The 27,325-nt window shown below is 36.8% G+C and overlaps 1 pseudogene; it reads right to left on the reverse strand.

The window, feature by feature from the left end:
• The window catches only part of LOC131829041 (phosphatidylinositol 3,4,5-trisphosphate 3-phosphatase and dual-specificity protein phosphatase PTEN-like), a 66,572-nt pseudogene that overhangs the window by 28,401 nt on the left and 10,846 nt on the right, over positions 1-27,325 (reverse strand).

Consider the following 27,325-nt stretch of genomic DNA (forward strand, 5'->3'; position numbering starts at 1 on the left):
AACAGGTGTGTTAACAAACATTAAGAAGGCTCTGAAAGGGATCCCACACTTGAATTTGTGGTCAGCAAAATCATGGTAACTACAGCTACTAACCAAATGAGATTTTTAAAAATTATTTAAAATAAAAACTTAGCGTTTTAAAACAAGTCAAGGTCATTGTACAATCCCTTCCTCTCCAATACTGAAATCCCAAAAGTCTGAAATATCTAACATTTTCTGTTAAACTTATGACAGGCTCAATTGTGGCAGCATCCGATCTGAGTTTATGACAGTGTGCACTCTTTAATTAATACACTTAAGAGTAAAGAGTGAAAATGGTAGGAAGACCATTTTGCCCTGGAACCCAGAGGAGTGTTATGTAATATTAGTAAGTTTATGCTTCCATGTTATCTTTCTGCAAAGGGAAAGATTCTGAATGCTGAGACACACTGGCCCTAAGAGTTTCAATATGTGATTGTGGACATGTATTTCACATTTAAGAGATCCTAAAGATATCTGTATGGTTCCTCTACTTTAAATGGTTTTAAATCCTAATCCACATGAAAGCTGAACTAATTATAAGCAAATCAGAATCCACTATTTTCTAAATGGTCAGACCTTAAATAAATCAACTTTCATACTACTACTTAAAACAAAGCTTTCCCCCTTTTTCACTTATAATATATTGAGTTTTGCTCAAAAAATCATTTAGTAATGCCATATGCATATTTATGTACCCTTGCTAAATAATTTCATACTCACTCCTATGCAAAACATGACAGGTAAGTGGAAGACTGACCAAGAAAATAGTCACATTTTACACTATCTTTAATACAGATTAAAGAAGAGGTCTGGTAAATAGTGCAGAATATTTTTATAAATACTCATGTAAAGATAGGACTTAAAAGGTGAGGGACAAGGAGCAGGCTAGGAAACAAAGCTCTAAGATGCTGGTCTCATGGCAGCATAACAGAAAAATCAACATTTTGAGTTTCACACAGCTTTAGTCTTCTAAAATTCTCCTGCTTTTTCAGGAGCTCACACATTTGGTTTGACAAGTACTGCTTAAGACTACATCATAAACTGATTCTCAAATATTACTGTTAAGAGGCAGAAATGGTGGAAAAATGGAACTAATGAACTTCTACATGTTTACCACATGTACACAACCTTACAAAGGAGCTTCCATGTTTTTTAATTCATAGTCACACGAATATAATAATAGAAAATATAATCTCCATCTTATATATGAGAAAGCTAAGATTTAGAAGAGCCAGGACTCAAGCCCAGGTCCTCTGGTTACAAAAGTCAAAACTTTTCCCAATACAGCTCCATACTTCTTCCACTTACAATACAAAATAGAGAACAGCTTCAAAAACAAAAGCAATAACAAATTGTACTCAAAATCAGCCTTCCTACTAGAGCAGTATTTGGCATAAAAGATAGAACCAACAAAAAGCGACCATGAAAACATAAAAAGGTTATGAAAATCTCTACAGGTATCGATGAAGTGGATGAAGAGTATGTGAGAACATATACCGGGGCCTGTAGTAATGGAAGTGATCTGGAGGGGGGGTTGCTAGAATAAGAATGATGACTCTCTTCTTTAATTAAGACCTTCTCCAATAACCGTGCATACGTGCACACACACGTGCATGTGCACATACCCAATTCCTTATAACTTTTGTGTGGTATGTTAGTTGATAAGTCCTTCAACAAACCAAAACTGAAGATACATAAATGGAAAATGGGATTTGACTGAGACAAGTAGTATGTAAATCTGACCATTTACACTTCCTTAAAATTAAAATTCAATGTAAAAGATACCTTTTTTAAAATCCTCACCTTATATTGGCTTATATGAGACAAGAGAGATGAAGAAGCATTGCAAGAGTTTCTAATGAAGGGGTTGACAGAAAGTGAAGGAAGAGTAAGACTAACAGGAAAAGCTTCCAGATAAGTGAGACTTCCCAAAGCATTAGGGAAGTATGCAGGTCTCTAACTCTCTTCAACATCACTATCTTAAAAAGAAACCTTAACAGATAAAAATTAACAACAGGTAGAGGTTCATCACCAAATGATGGAGAGTTGTGTGTCAAATAGAATACACAATGAAATAGAGTAACCCTCTTAAAAACAAGTATCCAGTGAACAGTTAAGGTCCTCAAAGGCAAGAAGTGTGTTATGCCTCTATCCCCATCATCCTCCCTTCTCCTCTTACCCTCACCAGCCTACAGGTATACAGAGGAACATAGAAACATGAAATACACACACCTGCCCAAAACAAATACACTAAGCATCATCATACCCAAATTTGATTAATGATATGAAGCTAATTTTGTCCTTTCTTAAGATAATTTATTGAATGCTTGATAATATAGAGACATAAACAGATTCAGTCAATTATTAAAAAGTCCATATTAAGTACTGTTCTTCATCCGCACATCACAATTGCCATAAAAAGTTTAATATACCATTAAATAGATGTATGTCTAGTGTCGATATTTTAGGACCTTTCAGTGTATATATCTGCAAAGATATACATCACATAGAATTAACATCCCAAAAATAAAAGAAAGAAAAGAGAAACAGCTGCTGCTTGCCAGACTCACTTACCCAGAGCCATAAATACAAATAGGGGTAGTGAGAATAAAAAGTGACATCAAAAATCAAAACATGCTACAACCTGGTAGTTCTAGAAACTTCTGAAGTAAAATTTGGGGAGGTTAAAACAAATGACAACAAAACCAGAAAGGAAGACTGGCTTCAACGGTGGGTGGTCTGCTACCATATGTACCCATGTGACCTTGTTCAACTCACTTAACTTCTCTACGCCTCAGATTCCCCATGTGTAAAATCAGAAGGTTGGACTAAATGATCTCTTTCAGATACTTTCCAGTTCTGAAAGTCTATGATTCCATCAAATGAACTGGGGAAGGGGAGCTGAAATATATATACCAAAAGCTACACTCAATTAACAAAGAGATGGTTCATTAACTCTGGGATCCTGTGTTTAGAAACACAAAAGTAAAAGGGCAGCCATGTTCCCAGACTAGCTCCCCATGCCACCTATAGCCATAATAATGTTAAGTGAGCCACAGTACTGACAGTGCAAGCCTAGGTCCTAACTTTTGGAAGCAGGAAGCCACTGAATACAGGAATGAAAAGAATTTCCTTCCTTTTCTTTGGATATAATGATAATCTTGAATAAAATTTTGAAAAAGGCAGAATCTGTTTTTGGTATCTTTGGTATCTTTCTACCTTCCTTCTGGGACTCTAAATGCCTAATCTTAAGTGTCTAAACCTGCACTGACTCACCTAATAGACTGCAGCTTGACACTTCTTGTTCTGTGCTTTCTTTTCTTTTCTTTTCTTTTTTTTTTAAACTCAGCTTCTGAATCTAGTTATTCAAAAGTATAAAGCTTTTTTATAAAGGTTTTTATTTTCCTCCACTGAAGCATTCTGGCATCTGCAACAAGGCTTGTTGTTACAGGAGGTTAATCAGGACAAGAGCAAGATCTATGCACAGATCATGTGTAAGCTGGGGCCCACCTACACGCCAAGTCTCTGCAGCACCTTTCTTTCACCTTGTTACCTGTCACCCCACACCCTCCATACCCTACCCCCGAATCTGACCATAATGGATTATCTGCCATACTCTAAACCCCACCATGCCAACCACCTTCTTCCATGCCAACCGCCTTCTTCCATGCCAACCTCTGCCCGTAATGCCATACGCCCCACCTGGAGGTCTCCAGGAGAGCCTCAGCGGATTCCTTCACCCCAGCTCAAAAATGCCCTTCTTTATGAAAACTTGCCTAGAGGATACAAGTCCTATTTCCACTGTTCTCCACACAGCTCTGTTGTATACAAGTTACCTCTTCTGCAATACTATGTCTACTTATCACCTGAGATTATAAAAACTACCAAAGACTGAAATGGTATCTTATTCGCCTCTGTACCGCCAGCAAGTTTTACAAGGTCTAATATGTGGCAAAATCAGCATAAATGTTTGCTTCATTGTGAATCTGAGGAAATTAATGAAAACTCACTAGAAGAAACAATAATGGTGTCTACTTTACTCGTAAGTCTTCTGAGGTCTTATTGCTCAATTCAAGATAGATCACTAAATTAAAGATAGAAAAGCAACATCCTATAAGCCAACAAAGCACACAGAATCTCTCATCCTTTCTGGTGACGATTTAAATGCCCATCAAAGGCAGAAAAAAATCTTGCTCTTACTTTTGAGAAATAAATTCTACAGAAACTGTGACAATCAGGAAATGTAACTACAGATTAAAATTTTTTCTGTTGCATAATTTATAGACATCACAGAGGAAAAATAAAAACCAAGGAGAAAAATAACACATTTCATATACCATTTTTTAAAAGGTAGAAAATGGGTCAGTATTTTGGGAAGGAATAATAGTCTTCAAGGGCAAAAATGACAAAATATTTTCTTCCCATTTTTCTTTTGTTCTTTTTTCCTTTTCACATCCCTACTGACAAAGTCAAAAAGAAAAACAAAAGGTTAAAGATAAGATAAACCAGCTGTACCAAGAGCGCAAGCCTTACATCCCTGCCCCAAACAACAGAAACCACCCAACTCAACAATTTTAGGTAACTTATTTATGTTATATACAGTTGGAGAATACCCTAAAAGCTGTTTCAATTGAATGACCTAAAGACCAGAATAAATAGAAGCACACCCACTCTGAAGCACACATCCATGGAAGAGGTTAATAAAGCTTTAACAGAAAAGCTCTGCTGTGAATTACACTTCAAGTCACCACAAGGCTACTGGCTCAAAGATGGGCTAGATGCCAAGTCATTTAAACCAGATCAAGTAAAGTAAATGTGTGCCAACATTGTTTTGACCTCATCACTATGCTTTCTGAATGACCTAACAATGCTCTTAATCAAACGTCATGGACTAATTGTATTAGGAACACAATTCTGTTAAAATATATCATTAACTCTACCTGATTCTAACAAGGAAATAACTTTCACTTAATAGTTATTTTAGAAGATATTTGCAAGCATACAAATAAAAAACATACTTACAGATTGTATATCTTCTAATGGTTTTTTATGCTTTGAATCCAAAAACCTTAAAACAAAACAAACAAACAAAAAGCCACCATTAACAAAAATGAGCTAACATTTGAAATTACATTTATACTATTGATAAAACCTAAAAGATTCCATTTTTCCTAATCTCAAGTACCATTTAAGAAAAATAAACAAACAAATTCCAATAAATATTCCCTTCATGGGTTTAAATTAATAATCATGTCATTCTTAAATAACTATTACATTACACAGATTTATACAGTCTGAAGTAAAGCCAGAGCTTTTCACAGAATAAATATTTTCATCTCTCTTCAGCCTAACATTATGAGGTTGAGTATTAAGTAAGTTATTTAAAAGGCAGCATTAGCACTTAGCTTAAGTTCATCTAGCTCATTTAGATGTGAGAAAAATAGACATGTGTAATCAAGTAATCTTAAAAATAACATGAAAATTCAGCCATCATTTTCTTTCAAAGAAACTTTCCATATCTGAAAGATGCAAGTAGTAACTATTAACTCCATACAAAGTTTATTAAGTATTTTCATATATATAATCTCAGTTGATGCTCACAAACATCTGAGAGATAGAACTTACTCACATTTTACAAACAAGGAAAATAGGAGTCAAAAAAATTATAAAACTTGCCCAAAGTCATACAGCTAATAAGCCAAAGAATCAAAACCAAAGACTTCTCCCTCCAAACAATTACAAAACTAAACAAGAGCAACAATTACAGCCAATAAAAGCACTTGCCATGTGTTTTTACCACATGTATGTACTTCATGTATATACATTTGTTTACTGTTAGGAGGTAGATAATAGGCGAGAGAGTTTAGAAAAGTATAAGCTGAGGAAACAGCAGGATAAACAGAATAAAAATAAAAACAAATGGAAAACAAATGAGAAGATTTAAAGTCGAGGAGTTTCAACTTATAAGTTCTAGAGAAAAGAACAGAAAACACAAGGAGAAAAAATCCAAGATAATAATTCGAGAATAATACCCCAAACTGAAGGACAGGAGTTTCCTAAGTCAAAGGATACAATGAGAATTCAGCAAAAGTGATGAAAATAGACCCAAATACAGCATATATAGCTCAGTGAAATTTCTGAATACTGAAAAGATGAACGTAGGATCCTATAAGCTGCCCAAGAGGAAAGAGGTTTCATAAAAAGTATCTGGAATCAGAATTACACCACCCTTTTTAATGGCAACACTAGCAGCTAGAAAACAACTTCCAGGAAAAAACCTTCTGACTATTTACAGCCTAGAATACCATACCAAAAGAGACATTAAATCAAGTGTGAATATATAGTAAAGGCATTTTTTAAACAAGAGAAATCTCAAATAATTTTGCTGTCCACATTTTCTCTCTCAGGAAGTTACTAGAAGATGTGTTCCACCAAAACAAGGTGGGAAACCAAGAAAGAGGACAATTCCAGGAACTGAAGAATCCAACTCATGAGAAGGGCAAAAGGGAATCCTCAGAATGATGGTGAAGAAACATCTGAAGTAGACAGCTATAAGGCAAACCTAGGGAACAACTGACCCAACTCACGGTAGATCAGAAGGCTCCTAAAGAAGATAAAATCAATTTAATGCCCAATGGGCTTGAACATGTTAAGAGATTTATATAGTTTAGGGATAAACTGAAGTTAAAAAAAACACAGAGACTAAAGAATTTGAGAGGGACAGAGAGAGAGAGAGACAGAGAGAATTTTACCTCCAGGGAAAATAAAATGCTCAGGAAAAAACAGTTATAGTACTTAACGGTAAACTGCATTTATCTAGTCATAATCACATAAAACCCAAAATTGATATAACCAAAATTACAAATTTAGCTACTACAAAGAGGGCTGAAAATGTGTGTGGTTGGGTAGAGAGGAAAGAGAGTTCATACATTTGGATGTGAAATATCATGCCACACAATAATTACTCATAACTTTGTCACTAATTGAAATGATATATTTGTATTTGTATGTCATACTAAAACAGTTGCAAATGGTAAAATACTACTTATTATCAACACTTAAGAATTAGGTTATTAGACTATAAATTTTATATAATGTGTTAACTATAGTATTCTAGCACATATTTGGTTTCTTAGTATTTTCTGAACTATTATAATCAAAACGAACAGAACAATGACTTTCTCCTATACCAGCAAAACCTTCTCTACTGGACTTAGTATGATAAGATGGGTTCCTCTTAATTTCTGCAGAGTCAGGCCCTCATTCCATAAACCACTCAGCAGTTTCCAGACTAGGCTCTTTCCTTGCATGACCATGTTTCATTAAGGGTTCTGGGTCCCTACTATTTTTTTTAATGGTATGCTTTCATGTTTTCATTCCTTGATACCCACTCCTATCAAGATTATCTTTTATTTAAATGTATTGAGAAAACGTGAATTAAGTACCTGAAACTGTGCTTATTTCCCTGAGATAAAATTATTTATGAATTATTATCCCTGCCATCAAAAGTAATACTAGAGTAACTGTATCAGTGAGAATAAGGTTTAGCTGTGAGAAATAGAAGAAGGTGGAGGGAGGAGGGGCTCATAAACAAATATGCTACTAATTACACCGAATACACTACTCTCCCACATAAATTCCCGGATCAGTAGTGTACAGCTGGTTGGGTAGATTTGTTTCATACAGGACTGGACCCAGGACCCTTCCATCATATGCTCAGCCAACACGATGGGCAGTGCAAGGTCTATGATGGTGCACCATCATATTTGTATAAGCAGACTGGAGAATGGAAAGAAGGATAGGCCCCTCCTTTAAGAACTCATCATTTCTACTTAAGAACAACAGATAAGTTATCACATTATCAAATCTAGCCACAAGGGAAGCTAGAATTACCATCAGCATTCTGGGAAAACATATACACAGCAAACAAGTGGTATTCTATTAATGAAGGAAAAGTAAAGAGGATCATTGATTTTCTCTACTGTTGTTCTAGTCTCTGGTTGCAATTATCTCTAACCTTTTTTCTTCTGCAAAACAAAAACAAGAACAAATGACTAATATTAATTTAACAGGTATATTTGTAATCCTAATTTAAAATCACTCTAAGAAGTGCTAAGAATCGGTCCATAAGCTCCACCAGACTGCCAAAAAGGTACACGGCATAAAAAAAGACTAAGAACTCTTGCCAAGGGGCAAAGGGAAACAAAGGAAAATTACTACTTTGTGGTTCTGGTGGTGGTTGTTAATAAACCACAGAGAACAATTTCATCCTAATGTTTCAGGTGTACTTTTCTTTAAATATTTAAGGTATGGGTCACTTTTTAGGATTCTTCAGTTTAGCCTACTTCTTCAACTAACCAAGGAAGCAGTGATTCTGCTAAGATGACTTCTACTCAAAAATATGATTATACTACAGAAAAAAGTGGTGCTACACACCCTTCTACTCTTGTCTCTCGTACCCTCTTTATCTTCCCAATTCCTAAACATTTCTCAATTTGTACTTTTGGATTTTCAGTTCACAATGAGATAAAATTTACATACAGTGAAAGAGATCATAGGTGTACAACCAACTCAATCAAAATACAGAATATTCCACCATTCCAGAAAACTCCTTATGCCTATTTGCAGTCAAACCCCACTAAGCTCCCAGGCAGCTAATATTACCACAGATTTGTCCTTATTCCTGAACTTCATATAAATATGACCATATAAGATGCAGTCTTTTGTAAATGGCTTCTTTCATTTAATCTACTGTTGTACAGATTTATCCATGTTACATGCATCAATAGTTGATTCCTTTTATTCGGAAAATGATTCCACTGCATGACTACACCATCATCTGTTTACCCATCCTCCTTTGACGGATATTTAGGATGTTTACAGTTTGGGTTTATTATGAATAAGTACATATTCTTGTGCAAGAATTTTGGAGACACATACTTTTATTTCCCTTGAGTAAATAAGTAATAACTAAGAAGTAGAGTTGCTGGGTCATAAGGTAGATAGGGCAGGTGTATGTTTAACTTTATAAGAAACTACTAAACAGTTTTCCAAAAACAGTTATACAATTTTACAATCTTATCTGCATTTTAAGAGTTCCATTTGCTCCACAGTCCCATCAACATTTGGTGCTGTCAGTTTTAATCACAGCTTTCCCAACAGGTACAAAGTGGTACATTACTGTGGTTTTTCAACTTCCTTTTCCTGATGACTAATGATATTAAGCATATTTCCATTTATTTATTAGCTATTTTTATATTTTCTTCTTTGAAAATGTCTGTTCAACTCATTGGCTCATTCCCCAGCCACCACCCCCCTGCCCCATTGAATTAACTGGCTTTTTATTATTGATTTATAGATGTTTTATATATTCTGGGTAAAAGTCTTTTATCACATATATGTATTGACATAAATATTTACTCCTTATCTAGGACTTGCCTTTTCTTTTCCTTAATATTGTGTTTTGATAATCAACAATTTAAAATTCCGATAAAAGGCACCTGGGTGGCTCAGTTGGCTAAGTGTCTGTCCTGGGAGCAAGTCCCATGTTGGGCTCCCTGCTCAAGTCTGCTTTTCTCTCTGCACCCCCATTCCACTTTTCTTTCAGTCTCTCTCTCAAACAATAAGTACATAGAATCTTAAAAAAGGAAAATAAAATTCTGATAAAAATCCAATATATCAAATATTTCTTTTGTTTACAACTTTGTATCCTTTCTGAGAACTCTTTCCCTGCCCCTAGAGTTCACAAAGATATTCTCTATGCTTTCTTCCAGAAGCTTTATACTTCTACAGCTTTTTCTCAGTTTGCATTTTAATATGGTCAGAAATTTAGAAATTTAGATAAATGCTAAGGATAACTGGGATAACCCAAACAAAAACAAATTATTTGAAGGACAGTGACTATAAAATTCAGAAAACATAACTCATTGCTATCTGCCGTATCTTTTCCTCCAAGGGTTTTTTGTTTGTTTGTTTGTTTTTGAGAGAAAATGAGTAAGCAAGAATGATCTGCAAAATACAATTTTCTCCAAGAAAGCTAAAATTTAAATGTGAGCAGTGAAAAATGTATTTTCGGGGACTAAAAATTCACTTTTAGTACATTTTGGGTCTGGGACTGTTAAGTTTTGAATCCAAATATATAAACCAATATTGTATAAATAAGGAAACACTCACCTTATAGCCCAAATCCAAGGAACATGATTCACATGTGGCTGCCCTGCACACACTTAAGTGTGTCTGAAATACCAAAACAGTCATAGCAGTTATCACAAGTTTTCAGGGAGAGATGGAGGTTTTCACTATTCACTTTCAACACTTCCGCAACTGTTAAAACATAAGCATATACTACTTTCCAATGGAAAAAAAAAAAAGTGTCCTACTGTATTTTCCAAAAGAGTATAAATTGACGAAGTTATATATTAATTATTTTACCTCCAGAAAGTCAGTCTGATGAGCTTAGAAATCCAACTGTTTTTGAACAGTATATTTTAGTTTACATAAAATAAATATTTTCATATACTATTTTTGAATTAGAAAAAAATGGAAACCTGGGTTTTTTTTAACATGATAACAGTCCTCCTTGAGAAACAGTTTGGGTTTTTTGGGGATATTTTAAACTTTTATTTATTTATTTGACAGCACAAGCAGAGGAGGAGGAGAGGGAAAAGGAGGGCTCTCCTCTGAGCAGGAAGTCCAATGCAGGGCTCAATCCCAGAAGTCAAAGGCAGATGCTTAACTGACTGAGCCACCCATGTGCCCCCAGATATGGTTTTAATGAGATTCATGCAATTCCTGTTTATAAAGATTCATGATTGGGTGCCTGGGTGGCTCAGTGGGTTAAAGCCTTTGCCTTCAGCTCGGGTCATGATCCCAGAATTCTGGGACTGAGCCCCACATAGGGCTCTCTGCTCTGCGGGAACCTTGCTTCCTCCTCTCTCTCTCTCTCTCTCTCTCTGCCTACTTGTGATCTCTGTCTGTCAAATAAATAAATAAAATCTTGGAAAAAAAAAAGACTCATGAAGCTTTTTTAAGTGGTATCTTCATTCATACGAAGCCTGTCTTGAGGACATTTTTTAAAAAATTATTAGCAGGGGCACCTGGGTGGCTCAGTGGGTTAATAAGCCTCTGCCTTCAGCCCAGGTAATGATCTCAGGGTCCTGGGCATCGGGCTCTCTGCTCAGTCGGAAGCCTGCTTCCCCCTCTCTCTCTGCCTGCCTCTCTGCCTACTTGTGGTCTCTCTCTCTGTCCAATAATAATAATTAAAATCTTAAAAAAAATTATTAGCATACACTACCACAAAATTGCAAATCTGATCTCAGTGAAAAACAATGATTAACGAAACACAATTTGTCAAAATGCTGGTCACTGACCTTTAAATCCCTCCTAGAGGCACAGCAATAGAAAGCTCAACCTTTAATTTCAGCAAGACACTTCCTGTGTTATTTTAGCTGGTATCTATAACTTATATTCAAAACCAGCTTTTTATTCTCTTTTAAATTTCAAGTATTATTTATCAGAGACACAAGTGCTAAGAATGTCTGCTTCACAAGCTTATATTTTCTTACATTTCACTCAGGAAGTACTGAGAACTTAATAAATAGCCTTAATGATTCCTTTTAACATGATTTTTTTAAAAAAAATCACTTCAGTTCTTCAGTTCTAGAGAAGTAAACAATTTACTAGGGAAATCTTTCATAAAAACTATATATCCCACAAAATAATACTGATTGGGCTAGTAAAATGGAAATAAACACTAAAATGGTAAATAAGCATCAAGCTGGTGGTGGCTTGCTTACCAGTGTGCAATATTAAGGCTATTAAAACAACATCCAGGTTGGAGACTGGGGAAGAATATCATTAATGATTAGCAATGTCTAACATCAGTCAGGAAGAGAGAATGATATTAAAATTTTCACTGCATTTGCTATTTCTGGAAAAAAATCAATACAAATTTATGGGTAAAATTCAATAAAAAGCAAAATTTGAACATTATAAATTATTTTACAGTAGTAAAAATTTCAGGCCTTAAATAAATTTGTGCTTAAAATCATTTTATATTGGTTTTCAATACAAAGGGGTCATCTATTGCAAGTTTTCTTACAGTAGCATGTATATACTTTCAACCATTATAGAGTATCTGGTACAGGAATTATCCTCTGACTAGAAGCAAATCTAAAACTGGGCAACCATTTTGGGCACTAAACAAAAGGCAGCACAGGCTTACAGTCCTTCAGAAAAAAGGAACATGAGGTAACTCCCATGACTACCTCACTTTCAGTGTGAAGGCTCTCTTCTGACACAGGGGTGAAACAGAACAGATGCAACAAAGGTCTCACTGAGGTAAAAGGCAGAGATTGAGTTTGGGGGTGCTAAGACTGCTGAAGTTTGTAGAACAAAAAGGCAGATAAAAGGGATTGAATAGGAGAACCTCAGAAGTCTGTGTGGAAATTCACCTTTGGTCCTTGGCCAAGAGTAGGGCTGCATATCTGCAGGATCTGAAAGCATAATAGAGATGACACCAGAGATAGCACAGCCAGGAGGAGGAGTTCTGGCCCAGCCAGAATGGAGAGACTTCATTGAAGCATAAGAGGTATTCAGCTGAGCCCCCAGAAAGGCCACACCTTAGAATTGAGGACCATGCCCTAAGACAAAGTACAAACCTGAAAGAAGCCTGCCTTAACAAAGAAAACCAAGCCTAACCATACCAGAAGAAACGCCTGCCAAAATGAAACTCAATACCCTTAAAGAAAGTAACAATCCAGATTCCCTACAACATTACCTTTCACAACATACAACATATCAATCACGACATTAAACAATTAAAATTTATTAGACATGCAAAGCAGAAAAATAAGACCCATGACCAAGAGAAAAAAGCAGTCAATAGAAATTAATTCCAAGATGAACCAGGTGTTGGAATTAGCAGATATGGACTTCAAACAGCTATTATAAATACATACATGAATACAAAGGAAGATAACTACAATAAGTGAAAGAATGAAAACTCTCAACAAAGAAACAGAAACTATAAAAGACAGAAATTCTAGGCCTCAAAAGTTCAGTATCTGGAAAGAAAAGTCTACTCTTAAAAGAAGACTGGAGACTGCAGAAGAAAGCTGTGGCAGACTGCATTTTTCAAGAAGGACTGCATCATCCATCTCACATAGCTCTCTTTTCAACCTAACTTTAACACTTCTTCCATCAACTGGTAAAGTCTATTGTTCCTCCCCCTAGAACTTGGGCACACCTTTGTAACAACCTGAATCAAGAGAATATAGCAGAAGTGGTATTATGTGATTCCTAAGACTAGATAATAAAAATGTCAAGCACTTCCACCTTGGACTCTGGATTTTCACTCTTGGCAGGAAGTTAACACAATATGATGAAGCATGAACTAACCCACGTGGAGAGACCACTTGGAAAGGCCAAGTAGAGGGGTGCTGGCCAATAGCCAGGCTGAAGATCCAGATAACAGCCAGCATTTACCAGACATGTGAGTGAAAACACCTGTAGATGATTTGGCCACAATTTGCCAACTCATTTCTAGTCAGGGAGTCCCAGACTCCAGATATTTTGGAGCTAAAACAAGTCATTCCACCATGCCTATTCTGAATTCCTAACCCACTGAATTTGCACTTGCAGATAAAGTAAGTAAATGCTTTAGATAATAAATATGTGTAGAGGCAGTTTGATATGCATAAATATTAGCTGGAACACAATAATATGAATCTGACAACAAATTAGTAGTAATTATCTAATCTGAAGAACAGAAACAAGAAATTGAAAAAATGAACAGCTCGTCAGTGACCTGTGTAACAATACAAAGTAGTTTATCACCTGTATTACTGGAGTCTCAGAAGGACAGGTGAAAGACAATGGGACTTGAGTGGCTCAATGGGTTAAGCATCCAACTCTTGGTTTCAGCTCAGGTCATGATCTCAGGGTCCTGAGATAAAGCCCCACTTCGGGCTCTGCACTCAATGCAGAGTCTGTCTGAAGATTCTCTCTCCTTCTCCCTTTGCCTCTCCCCCCATGCTCTCTCTCAAATAAATAAATAAATCTTAAAAAAAAAAAAGATAAAAAAAAAACTAGAGAAAATTTGTTGCCATCAGACCTGCCCCTCAGGCTGAAGGGAATAATGGGAATAAAGGTAAAAGAACATTTTTTCCTTCCCTTTCTCTGAAACACAAGTGTATAAAGCAAATAAAGTAACACTGTATTCTGGGATGTAATACATAGGTAGACATAAATTCTTCTTTTATAAGGTTCTTACATTTAATGCTCACAATATCAACTCTAAGAGGACTAAAACAAACTAAAAAGTGTGTTTTCTAATCCTTATTGCACAACCTCTAAAAAAAAAAAAATATATATATATAGCTAGAAAGTCAACAGAATTAAAATGGAATACCTAAAATTATTCCATTAATCCCTATGAGTACAGGAAAAGAGGAATGAAAGAGAATAAGAATGAATGAATGAACAAAGGAGTATTGAACAACTAAACAAAAACAGAAAAATGGTAAACAAAACATTTCAATAATTATACTAAATGTAAATGGACTAAATACACCAATTAAGAAAGTCAGTGATTATAAAGCAATTTTAAATTTGATCTTATAGTATTTTTTATGAAATATAGTCTATGTAGGTTTACATATCCTTGCTATATAAAGTGGAGCACTCTACAGGCAAAATAAAACACAATGTTCAATTGTGAGGAATGCAAGATTACATTAAACAAATGCAAAACTCAATCTAGCTGCTCTACACACTTATACCAAATTAATAACCTTGTTCCAATAAAGGTAGGGGGGAGGTATCTGGGTTGCAAGATAAACTTTCTTTATAGGCCTCAGAAATTCTGTTACTATACCTTAACAGCAATATATTAATTTCCTTGAAAAGTGGCTTCTGTGCTGGACAGCATAGATACAGAACATTTCCATCACTGAGGAAAGTTCTATAGGGCAGTGCTTTTTTTTTTTTTTGAAGAATTATTTATTTATTGAAAGACACAGAAAGAGAGGGAACACAAGCAGGGGGAGTGGGAGAGGGAGAAGCAGGCTTCCTGCTGAGCAGGGAGCCTGATGCAGGGCTCTCAGTTCCAGGACCCTGGGATCATGACCTGAGCCCAAGGCAGATGCTTAATGAGTGAGCCACCCAGGCACCCTGGACAGTGATTTTCTGAATGTCATTTTGCTTTTCATTCTAAAAAGTTCTCATTCCTGAAAGGGATATACTTGTTGTATTTCTATCTCTGGTATTAAGCAAAATACATTTGAGATATTTTGACATGGGTTGCATTTTACATGTTGGTAGTTGTAATCAGATTACTTTCAAAATCAACTTTATTGAGGTATAATTTATTTACAGTAAAGTATATTCACTTTAAGTGTACAGTTCAGGGAGTTTTGACATGTATATACATCCATGTAAACATCGCCACAGTCACGATTTAGAACATTTATAGTGCCATAAAAGTTTTCCTATAGTCAGTCCCCCAGCCTTGATTCTGGGAAGTTTCTAATTCTTCACTGTAGTTAAGTTTTGACTGTGTTATTATTTTATATAAATGCAGTTATAGAGTATGTACTTTTTTTGGTTGGGTTTCTTAGTCTTTGCATAATTACCTTGGTTGTTGCTTATATCAGTAATGACTTTTTTCTTTTCATTACTGAATAGTATTCCACCATATGGTTACTATATAATTTATTTATCCACTCACGTGTGATGGGCATTTGGGTTATTGTAAATTTAGGTCTATTATGAACAAAGCTGCTGTGAGCATTCATGGCCAAGACTTTTGTGGACATATATTTTTATGTCTTTTGGTTAAATGTCCATGAAAAGAATTGCTGGGTCATATGATATAATTACTGAAAGAAAAAAAGGTATATATATTTAGGTTAATGGAACAGAAGAGAGATTACAGGAAAACTCAGACATAGGTTGTTAGAAAAGATGATAGAGAATTCACTGGGGACAGGATACTCATATTAACAAATGGTGTTGGAACAACTGAATATCAGTATGAAGACAATTACTTCTGATAATACAAAACAATCTCATATTACATACAAATGGATATTGTAGATAGAAGTATAATAGTAACATGTAAAACTATAAAACAAATAGATAAAAACAGAGAAGAAAATCTTTGTGACCTTTGGTTTTGTCAGAGATTTCTTTCTTTCTTTTTTTTTTTTTAAGATTTTATTTATTTATCAGAGAGAGGGGAGAGAGCGAGCACAGGCAGACAGAATGGCAGGCAGAGGCAGAGGGAGAAGCAGGCTCCCCGCCGAGCAAGGAGCCTGATGTGGGACTCGATCCCAGGACGCTGGGATCATGACCTGAGCCGAAGGCAGCTGCTTAACCAACTGAGCCACCCAGGCGTCCCGAGTCAGAGATTTCTTAGTACATAAGTAGTTAACCGGGTAAGAAAAAATTCACAAGCTGGACTTGATCAGCATTAAAAACTTCTGTTGTTTGAAAGACACCATTAGTAAAATTAAAAAACAAAAACACAGCAAATTTGGAAGAAGTACTCACAATGCATATATCCAAAGGACTTGAACTCAATGCAATATAAAGATGATTTTTAAAAATTCACAAGAGGACAACCCCATAAAGAAAAGACAAAAAAAATTTTGAACAGAAACTTTACAAAAGAAAATACTTAAATGATAAGTAAATATATTAAAATATATCCAAAATAAATCTTTGGAGAAATGGAAATTAAAAGATAACGAGGCCCTGTTTCAAATTTTACTGGGATAGCTAAAACTTCAAGGGGTAATAATGCGTTGGCAAGGATATATAGCAATTGGAACTCTAATCCATGTTGGTAAAAGTGAAAAATATTACAACTTCTTTGGAGAAGTTCTTGGCAGCTTTTAGTTCATAGTAATAGCTTTCTGAATTTTTTCACTGATAGCTCACTTCCTCTGCTGTTTCTTTTTCCTCTAGTTCTATTCCTCTTTTGAGAGAATAGATTTTCTTTCCTACTGGGGATCCTTGTCTTTGATCAGACTTTAATAGAAAACTCTTAGTTTTGCTTTTGTGTTTAACTTGAAGTAATAGAGGAGAAGGCAGTACTGTGCAGGCAAGTGTTAAGATTGCATTTTTAACAGGATACTTTACTTGTATTGGATGTATAACTGATCTTAAGTTTGACAACCTAAAAATGAGTAGGAGAAAAGAGTGTTTGGAGCTTGCCTGTGATAATGGGATTAAGGCAGAGATGACTTACATATTAAAAAGAAAAACAACAACCCAATTTCATGTTTTAGTAGTAGCAATGGCAGCTGCAGGTATATTAGAGTTCTAAGAGCAAATTTTAATTTTTAAAAAAGATTTTATTTATTTTTTTATTTATTTGAGAGAGAGATAGAGATATCACAAGCAGGCAGAGCAGCAGTCAGAGAGAGGGGGAAGCAGGGTCCCCGCTGAGCAGAGCCCGATGCAGGGCTCGATCCCAGGACCCTGAGATCATGACCTGGCCTGAAGGCAGAGGCATAGCTTAACCTGCGGAGCCACCCAGGCACCATATGAGCAAATTTTAATTTAACATGAATGCAGCAGAACTAAATAGGGTGCCAAATAATGAGTTACCTACAGAAAAATGTAGCAAATAAGTAGTTATTTTTTTTTCTTTTCAGATAAGAATTTTTCTTTTTTACCTATTTTTGGAGTAGTAGTCTTTTCTGAATGGGATATCTTTAAAAAGGATTTGCTTCTGGGTTTCTCCCAGACTTCTAGGAGCATTTGTTATTATGATTGGTGTTGTCAGTGCTACTCTGTAAATACAGTAGTAGTTGTCACAGAGGAGGTACTCAATAAATATTTGTAAGATGAATTTTTTTCAATTCTCCAAGCATTTAAAAGTGATCAAATGCTCTAATAATATAAACTTTAGTAGCAGTGTATATTGACAAGCAGATATACCAGTTCACTTTCAAGAAAGAGAATGACTCAGGCTTTCCAATAAAGCTTGAATTTAATTGTCTAGAATAGATTTAGTCTACATGAAGCCCTTCAGGTGGGTGGATTGATCAGTTAGCTGTTGAAACATGGAAAAAGCTGGGGCGCCTGGATGGCTCAGTGGTTTAAGCCTCTGCCTTCAGCTCAGGTCATGATCTCAGGGTCCTGGGATCGAGCCCCACATCGGGCTCACTGCTCGGCAGGGAGCCTGCTTCCCCCTCTCTCTCTGCCTGCCTCTCTGCCTACTTGTGATCTCTATCAAATAAATAAATAAATATCTAAAAAATATATATCTAAAGCATGGTCAGGCTTTAGCCAATGAACCTCAGATATTTTTGGCAAGACAATTCCTGTTGTAAAGATGGAGACATCAAAATGTCTTTGTTAGAAGTTGCTTTAACTAGCTTTTCTTTGATTCCACATTTATTCAGCAGCACTATACTTTCAATTTTTGGTGGGTCTCCTTATGGAAATATATTGAACTTGTCATAAAGATGTGGATAATTCCTGTGTCAGTTGGAATTTTATGGTCTTTATGATATTTTTGTATCAGTCATATGACATGAGTTTGAATTTGTTTCTGAACGAAAGTACCATTCACTATACTGATAGGATTACATCTTACACAGAAGGTAGAGGATCAGACCCTGGACTGTCATAGTAACTTCACCAGAGGATAAGCAGAACTCGAAAGAAAGAAAGAAAGAAAGAAAGAAAGAAAGAAAGAAAGAAAGAAAGGAAGGAAGGAAGAGAAAAGGCAAGGCTAGGCTTAGGAGCCACTAAATTCCCTTTCACTTCTATTGTCTCTGTCCAAGAGAAGGTTTGCTCTGATTCAGTAACTCAAGAGTGGTGGATGCATGACATTTTTCTGGATTAAAATGGTTTCAATTTGCTATTTAAGCAAGGTTATTTCTTAAAGAATATTCTTGAACAAAAAACTGTTAACAAAATCTTTGACATTCCATGATTAGACATATTAGTAAAGCATACAGTTAGCAATCAATAATTTGAAACAGAGATAATCCATCAAGCTCTCTGTAACAGCTTCACCTGAATCTCGCAGTCATAAAATTCAAAAGACCAATAAGGCAGGGCATTATAAAATTGTCTTAAGAATACCACTAACTTCCTTAATTTTTTTTATATATAATTTTTTATTTTTTATAAACATATATTTTTATCCCCAGGGGTACAGGTCTGTGAATCACCAGGTTTACACACTTCACAGCACTCACCAAAGCACATAACCTCCCCAATGTCCATAATCCCACCCCCTTCTCCCAAACCCCTCCCCCCAGCAACCCTCTGTTTGATTTATGAGATTAAGAGTCACTTATGGTTTGTCTCCCTCCCAATCCCATCTTCTTTCATTTATTCTTCTTGTACCCACTTAAGCCCCCATGTTGCATCACCACTTCCTCATATCAGGGAGATCATATGATAGTTGTCTTTCTCCGCTTGACTTACTTCGCTAAGCATGATACGCTTTAGTTCCATCCATGTTGTCGCAAATGGCAAGATTTCATTTCTTTTGATGGCTGCATAGTATTCCATTGTGTATATATACCACATCTTCTTGATCCATTCATCTGTTGATGGACATCTAGGTTCTTTCCATAGTTGGGCTATTGTGGACATTGCTGCTATAAACATTCGGGTGCACGTGCCCCTTTGGATCACTACGTTTGTATCTTTAGGGTAAATACCCAGTAGTGCAATTGCTGGGTCATAGGGCAGCTCTATTTTCAACATTTTGAGGAACCTCCATGCTGTTTTACAGAGAGGTTGCACCAGCTTGCATTCCCACCAACAGTGTAGGAGGGTTCCCCTTTCTCCGCATCCTCGCCAGCATCTGTCATTTCCTGACTTGTTGATTTTAGCCATTCTGACTGGTGTGAGGTGATATCGCATTGTGGTTTTGATTTGTATTTCCCTTATGCCAAGTGATATGGAGCACTTTTTCATGTGTCTGTTGGTCATCTGGATGTCTTCTTTGCAGAAATGTCTGTTCATGTCCTCTGCCCATTTCTTGATTGGATTATTTGTTCTTTGGGTGTTGAGTTTGCTAAGTTCTTTATAGATTCTGGACACTAGTCCTTTATCTGATATGTCGTTTGCAAATATCTACTCCCATTCTGTCAGTTGTCTTTTGATTTTGTGAACTGTTTCCTTTGCTGTGCAAAAGCTTTTGATCTTGATGAAATCCCAATAGTTCATTTTTGCCCTTGCTTCCCTTGCCTTTTGCGTTGTTCCAAGGAAGATGTTGCTGCGGCTGAGGTCAAAGAGGTTGCAGCCTGTGTTCTCCTCAAGGATTTTGATGGATTCCTTTCTCACATTGAGGTCCTTCATCCATTTTGAGTCTATTTTCGTGTGTGGTGTAAGGAAATGGTCCAATTTCATTTTTCTGCATGTGGCTGTCCAATTTTCCCAGCACCATTTATTGAAGAGGCTGTCTTTTTTCCATTGGACATTCTTTCCTGCTTTGTCGAAGATTAGTTGACCATAGAGTTGAGAGTCTATTTCTGGGCTCTCTATTCTGTTCCATTGATCTATGGGTCTGTTTTTGTGCCAGTACCATGCTGTCTTGATGATGACAGCTTTGTAATAGAGCTTGATGTCCGGAATTGTGATGCCACCAACGTTGGCTTTCTTTTTCAATATCCCTTTAGCTATTCGAGGTCTTTTCTGGTCCCATATAAATTTTAGAATTATTTGTTCCATTTCTTTGAAAAAGATGGATGGTACTTTGATAGGAATTGCATTAAATGTGTAGATTGCTTTAGGTAGCATAGACATTTTCACAATATTTATTCTTCCAATCCAGGAGCATGGAACATTTTTCCATTTCTTTGTGTCTTCCTCAATTTCTTTCATGAGTACTTTATAGTTTTCTGAGTATAGATTCTGTGTCTCGTTGGTTAGGTTTATTCCTAGGTATCTTATGGTTTTGGGTGCAATTGTAAATGGGATTGACTCCTTAATTTCCCTTTCTTCTGTCTTGCTGTTGGTGTAGAGAAATGCAACTGATTTCTGTGCATTGATTTTATATCCTGACACTTTACTGAATTCCTGTATAAGTTCTAGCAGTTTTGGAGTGGAGTCTTTTGGGTTTTCCACATATAGTATCATATCATCTGCGAAGAGTGATAATTTGACTTCTTCTTTGACGATTTGGATGCCTTTAATTTCCTTTTGTTGTCTGATTGCTGAGGCTAGGACCTCTAGTACTATGTTGAATAGCAGTGGTGATAATGGACATCCCTGCCGTGTTCCTGACCTTAGCGGAAAAGCTTTCAGTTTTTCTCCATTGAGAATGATATTTGCGGTGGGTTTTTCATAGATGGCTTTGATGATATTGAGGTATATGCCCTCTATCCCTACACTTTGAAGAGTTTTGATCAGGAAGGGATGTTGTACTTTGTCAAATGCTTTTTCAGCATCTATTGAGAGTATCATATGGTTCTTGTTCTTTCTTTTATTGATGTGTTGTTGTATCACATTGACTGATTTGCGGATGTTGAACCAACCTTGCAGCCCTGGAATAAATCCCACTTGGTCGTGGTGAATAATCCTTTTAATGTACTGTTGAATCCTATTGGCTAGTATGTTGTTGAGTATTTTCGCATCTGTGTTCATCAAGGATATTGGTCTATAGCTCGCTTTTTTGGTGGGATCTTTGTCTGGTTTTGGGATCAAGGTGATGCTGGCCTCATAAAATGAGTTTGGAAGTTTTCCTTCCATTTCTATTTTTTGGAACAGTTTTAGGAGAATAGGAATTAGTTCTTCTTTAAATGTTTGGTAGAATTCCCCCGGGAAGCCGTCTGGCCCTGGGCTTTTGTTTGTTTGGAGATTTTTAATGACTGTTTCAATCTCCTTCCTGGTTATGGGTCTGTTCAGGCTTTCTATTTCTTCCTGGTTCAGTTGTGGTAGTTTATATGTTTCTAGGAATGCATCCATTTCTTCCAGATTGTCAAATTTATTGGCATAGAGTTGCTCATAGTATGTTCTTATAATAGTTTGTATTTCTTTGGTGTTAGTTGTGATCTCTCCTCTTTCATTTATGATTTTATTTATTTGGGTCATTTCTCTTTTCTTTTTGTTAAGTCGGGCCAGGGGGTTATCAATTTTATTAATTCTTTCAAAGAACCAGCTCCTACTTTCGTTGATTTGTTCTATTGTTTTTTTGGTTTCTATTTCATTGATTTCTGCTCTTATCTTTATGATTTCTCTTCTCCTGCTGGGCTTAGGGTTTCTTTCTTGTTCTTTCTCCAGCTCCTTTAGGTGTAGGTTTAGGTTGTGTACCTGAGACCTTTCTTGTTCCTTGAGAAAGGCTTGTACCGCTATATATTTTCCTCTCAGGACTGCCTTTGTTGTGTCCCACAGATTTTGAACCGTTGTATTTTCATTATCATTTGTTTCCATGATTTTTTCAATTCTTCTTTAATTTCCCGGTTGACCCATTCATTCTTTAGAAGGATGCTGTTTAGTCTCCATGTATTTTGGTTCTTTTCAAACTTCCTTTTGTGGTTGAGTTCTAGCTTTACAGCATTGTGGTCTGAAAATATGCAGGGAATGATCCCAATCTTTTGATACCGGTTGAGTCCTGAGTTAGGACCGAGGATGTCATCTATTCTGGAGAATGTTGCATGTGCACTAGAGAAGAATGTGTATTCTGTTGCTTTGGGATGAAATGTTCTGAATATATCTGTGATGTCCATCTGGTCCAGTGTGTCGTTTAAGGCCTTTATTTCCTTGCTGATCTTTTGCTTGGATGATCTGTCCATTTCAGTGAGGGGAGTGTTAAAGTCCCCTACTACTATTGTATTATTGTTGATGTGTTTCTTTGATTTTGTTATTAATTGGCTTATATAGTTGGCTGCTCCCACGTTGGGGGCATAGATACTTAAAATTGTTAAATCTTCTTGTTGAACACACCCTTTGAGTATGATATAGTGTCCTTCCTCATCTCTTAGTATAGTCTTTGGCTTAAAATCTAATTGATCTGATATAAGGATTGCCACTCCTGCTTTCTTCTCATGTCCATTAGCATGGTAAATTCTTTTCCACCCCCTCACTTTAAATCTGGAGGTGTTTTTGGGCTTAAAATGAGTTTTGTGGAGGCAACATATAGATGGGTTTTGTTTTTTTATCCATTCTGATACCCTGTGTCTTTTGACAGGGGCATTTAGCCCATTCACATTCAGGGTAACTATTGAGAGATATGAATTTAGGGCCATTGTATTGCCTGTAAGGTGACTGTTACTGTATATGGTCTCTGTTCCTTTCTGATCTACCAGTTGTAGGCTCTCTCTTTGCTTAGAGGACCCCTTTCAAGATTTCCTGTAGAGCTGGTTTGGTGTTTGCAAATTCTTTCAGTTGTTGTTTGTCCTGGAAGCTTTTAATCTCTCCTTCTATTTTCAATGATAGCCTAGCTGGATATAGTATTCTGGGCTGCATGTTTTTCTCATTTAGTGCTCTGAAAATATCATGCCAGCTCTTTCTGGCCTGCCATGTCTCTGTGGATAAGTCAGCTGCCAATCTAATATTTTTACCATTGTATGTTACAGACTTATTTTCCCGGGCTGCTTTCAGGATTTTCTCTTTGTCACTGAGACTTGTAAATTTTACTATTAGGTGACGGGGTGTGGGCCTATTCTAATTGATTTTGAGGGGCGTTCTCTGAACCTCCTGAATTTTGATGCTCGTTCCCTTTGCCATATTGGGGAAATTCTCCCCAATAATTCTCTCTAGTATACCTTCTGCTCCCCTCTCTCTATCTTCTTCTTCTGGAATCCCAATTATTCTAATGTTGTTTCGTCTTATGGTGTCACTTATCTCTCGAATTCTCCCCTCATGGTCTAGCAGCTGTTTGTCCCTCTTTTGCTCAGCTTCTTTATTCTCTGTCATTTGGTCTTCTATATCACTAATTCCTTCTTCTGCCTCATTTACCCTAGCAGTGAGAGCCTCCATTTTTGATTGCACCTCATTAATAGCTTTTTTGATTTCAACTTCGTTAGATTTTAGTTCTTTTATTTCTCCAGAAAGGGCTTTTATATCTCTCGAGAGGGTTTCTCTAATATCTTCCATGCCTTTTTTGAGCCCGGCTAGAACCTTGAGAATTGTCATTCTGAACTCTAGATCTGACATATTACCAATGTCTGTATTGATTAGGTCCCTAGCCTTCAGTACTGCCTCTTGTTCTTTTTTTTGTGTTGAATTTTTCTGTCTTGTCATTTTGTCCAGATAGGAGTATATGAAGGGGCAAGTAAAATACGAAAAGGGTGGCAACAACCCCAGGAAAATATGCTTTAACCAAATTAGAAGAGATCCAAAATCGTGAGTGGGGAGAAAGGGGATAAAAAGAGGTTCAAAAAGGAAGAAGGAAAAAAAAAAGAAAAGAATTAAAAAAAAAAAGAAAACACCTAAGAAAAATATAAAAAAGAAAAAATATATATATTAGATAAACTAGTAAAAAATCGTTAAAAAAGAAAAAGGTAACAGTTAAAAAAAAATTTTACCCGAAGGCAAGAAAAAAAAAAACAAAAAATGAAAAAGAAAAACATTAAATTACCTGCATGACTAAAAAAAATCACAGGGAAAAAGCCATGAGTTCCGTGCTTTGCTTTATCCTCCTCTAGAATTCTGCTGCTCTCCTTTGTATTGAAACCGCACTCCTTGGTAGGTGAACTTGGTCTTGGCTGGATTTCTTGTTGATCTTCTGGGGGAGGGGCCTGTTGTAGTGATTCTCGAGTGTCTTTGCCCCAGGCGGAATTACACCGCCCTTACCTGGGGCCAGGGTGAGTAATCCGCTTGGGTTTGTGTTCAGAAGCTTTTGTTCCCTGAGCACTTTCCGTAGAGTTCTGGAGGACGGGAATGCAAATGGCGGCCTCCTGGTCTCAGGCCCTGCGGAGCCGAGAGCCCAGGGCCGCACTCCTCAGTGCGCGCTCTGAGAACCGCGCCCAGTTACTCCCGTCTGCCTGACCTCCGGCCGCGCTCCGAGCTCACCGAGCCTGCGACTGGTTCAAGGTCACCCCGAGCTGTGAGCTTACTGTCGGCTCTGTCTCTGTAGCCGGCTTTCCCGTTCTAATACCCGCAAGCTCTGCGACATTCAGACACCCCCGATCCTTCTGTGACCCTGCGGGACCTGAGGCCATGCTGACCCCGTGTGGGCTTTGCCCCGGGTAGCCTCTGGAGCGATGTCCCTCAGCGGAACAGACTTGTAAAAGTCCTGATTTTGTGCACGGTTGCTCCGCCGCTTGCCGGGAGCCGGCCCCTCCCCCCGGGGTCTATCTTCCCGTCGCTTTGGATTCACTTCTCCGCCGGTCCTACCTTTCATAAAGTGGTTGTTTTTCTGTTTCCAGAATTGCTGTTCTTCTTCTCTTCGATCAGCGGATGGATTTTCAGGTGTTTGCAATCTTTAGATAAGCGATCTAGCTGATCTCCGATTGCTGAAGTAGTCTCAGCCTGCTACTTCTCCGCCATCTTGACTCCTCCTCCCTAACTTCCTTAATTTTTGAAGCGTTCATAAAAATCATTAAGAAAAAAAAAATTTAAATATGCTGAAGATAGGGTCAGTCAGTATACATGTACAAACCAAAAGGAAAAAAAAATATGACTAATAAAGATCACAAAGTCGCTTAATCTCACAATTAAAGAAATGCAATCAAACTCAAATTACCCAAAAAATTACAAAAAGTTTAAGTTTGATAATACTGTTTGCCAAGACTGAAGGGGGAAAGATGCTGTCATGCATGTTGGTGAGAATAAATTCCACTGTGGAGAAGAGAAGAACTCCACTGCTCCACTGCTAAGGATCTACCTTCAGTAAATACCTGTTAAAGGACACCAAGGTATGTGTGAGAAAATGTTTATTAGAGTGCTGTTTTCAATAGTGACAAACAAGAAATAACCTAATATGGATTGGAGGGGACTGTTTATTATGGAATGATCATAAAATGGAATAAAAGCCAATAACAAAATCAGTTCCATTCCTAAGTATGGTAAATGAAAAAAAAAAAAAAGCAAGATGCAGAACAGTAGGCACTATGTTCCCAACTATTTCTCTTAAAAAGTGGATGTAAGAAGAAAACAGTTTCTTAAAGAATACCTGAAAGTTTTAATTGTAGGTTTCTTTGGGAAGAGAGTCTGAGGATAGGACGTGTGAAGTAAGAGAAATTTATAGGAGGTATTAGTACTCTTTAGGCTGTTCAGCATCCACAACCATTCTAATTTGGAGAGAATTTCAAGAAGTGAGAAGCAAATATTCCCTTCCTTATCTTCCTCATCATGGGTGCAAGTCTAACACCAATTAGGTCCTCCTACTCTGGACACTGAATCCTAGGTGGTGATAGCAAGGGGCAAAGGAGTCAGATCACTGAAAGAAAGCTCCAGAAGTGCTGAAAGCTTATAAGCACAGTCACCAACATGCAGTCAAGGCAGCAGTACCTGGGATAGCAAGTTTTCAAGCAGCCATGTCCTAAGCAGAGACTGCCTTATTGTAACCTCTTGACCATGCCTTGCTTCCCTCAAAGCAAGGGAAGCAAGGCATGGTCTTTTGAGGGAAGCAAGGCATGGTCTTTTGCTTCTGCAAAGTTTCTAAGCCTGATTCTCTACCTATGAGCTATCTAATATTTTTCAAATAATTCTTTTCTGCTTAATTAGAGCTACTTTCTGTCATGTGCAACCCAGAACTCTGACTCTGTTCTTTTATTTATTATCCTATAGCTGTTCTGTTTTTTTGGCTTTTGTTTGTTTTTTTGTTTTGGGTTTTTTTTTTTTTTTTTTTTTTTTTTTTTTTACTAAGGGTTGGTAAAATACTTTTGTACTCCCTTTAATAATGTGAACTATACAATTTCTTATCTAGCACTTTGCGCAACAGTGAGACTGGCAGGAGGATAAACAATCTATTTAAGAGAAACTATCACAGCATTTTTAAAAAGGGGGGAGGGTAAGTACTCTCAAAGAGCTTGAATATTACTTAGGAAAACATTCACCATGGCTGCCCCTCCCACTTCCTCCTCTCTCCTCCCAAGGATTTCATGCCCACAATTGGCTCACTGCCTTATAAATTTGATACAATGGAAAAGCGGAAAAAAGCAAGAAAACAGCACTTTCCAAAGGGAAATGGGAAAATTTAACTACAGATAACTTGGAAAGTAGACTAAAAACGTAAGAGCAGAGAGGTAATACTCTCAAAATGTGGAATGAGTACAATCTAAGACACACTGTACCTTACTTCATTCAAATAATTTCAATATATAATAATCTGAATTCATTAAAGACAGCTGTGAGAATACAGTCTTTAGTTTTTAGAAGTCTTTTC

This window comes from Mustela lutreola, chromosome 4 (genome assembly GCF_030435805.1).
Source record: "Mustela lutreola isolate mMusLut2 chromosome 4, mMusLut2.pri, whole genome shotgun sequence".
Taxonomy (NCBI): domain Eukaryota; kingdom Metazoa; phylum Chordata; class Mammalia; order Carnivora; family Mustelidae; genus Mustela; species Mustela lutreola.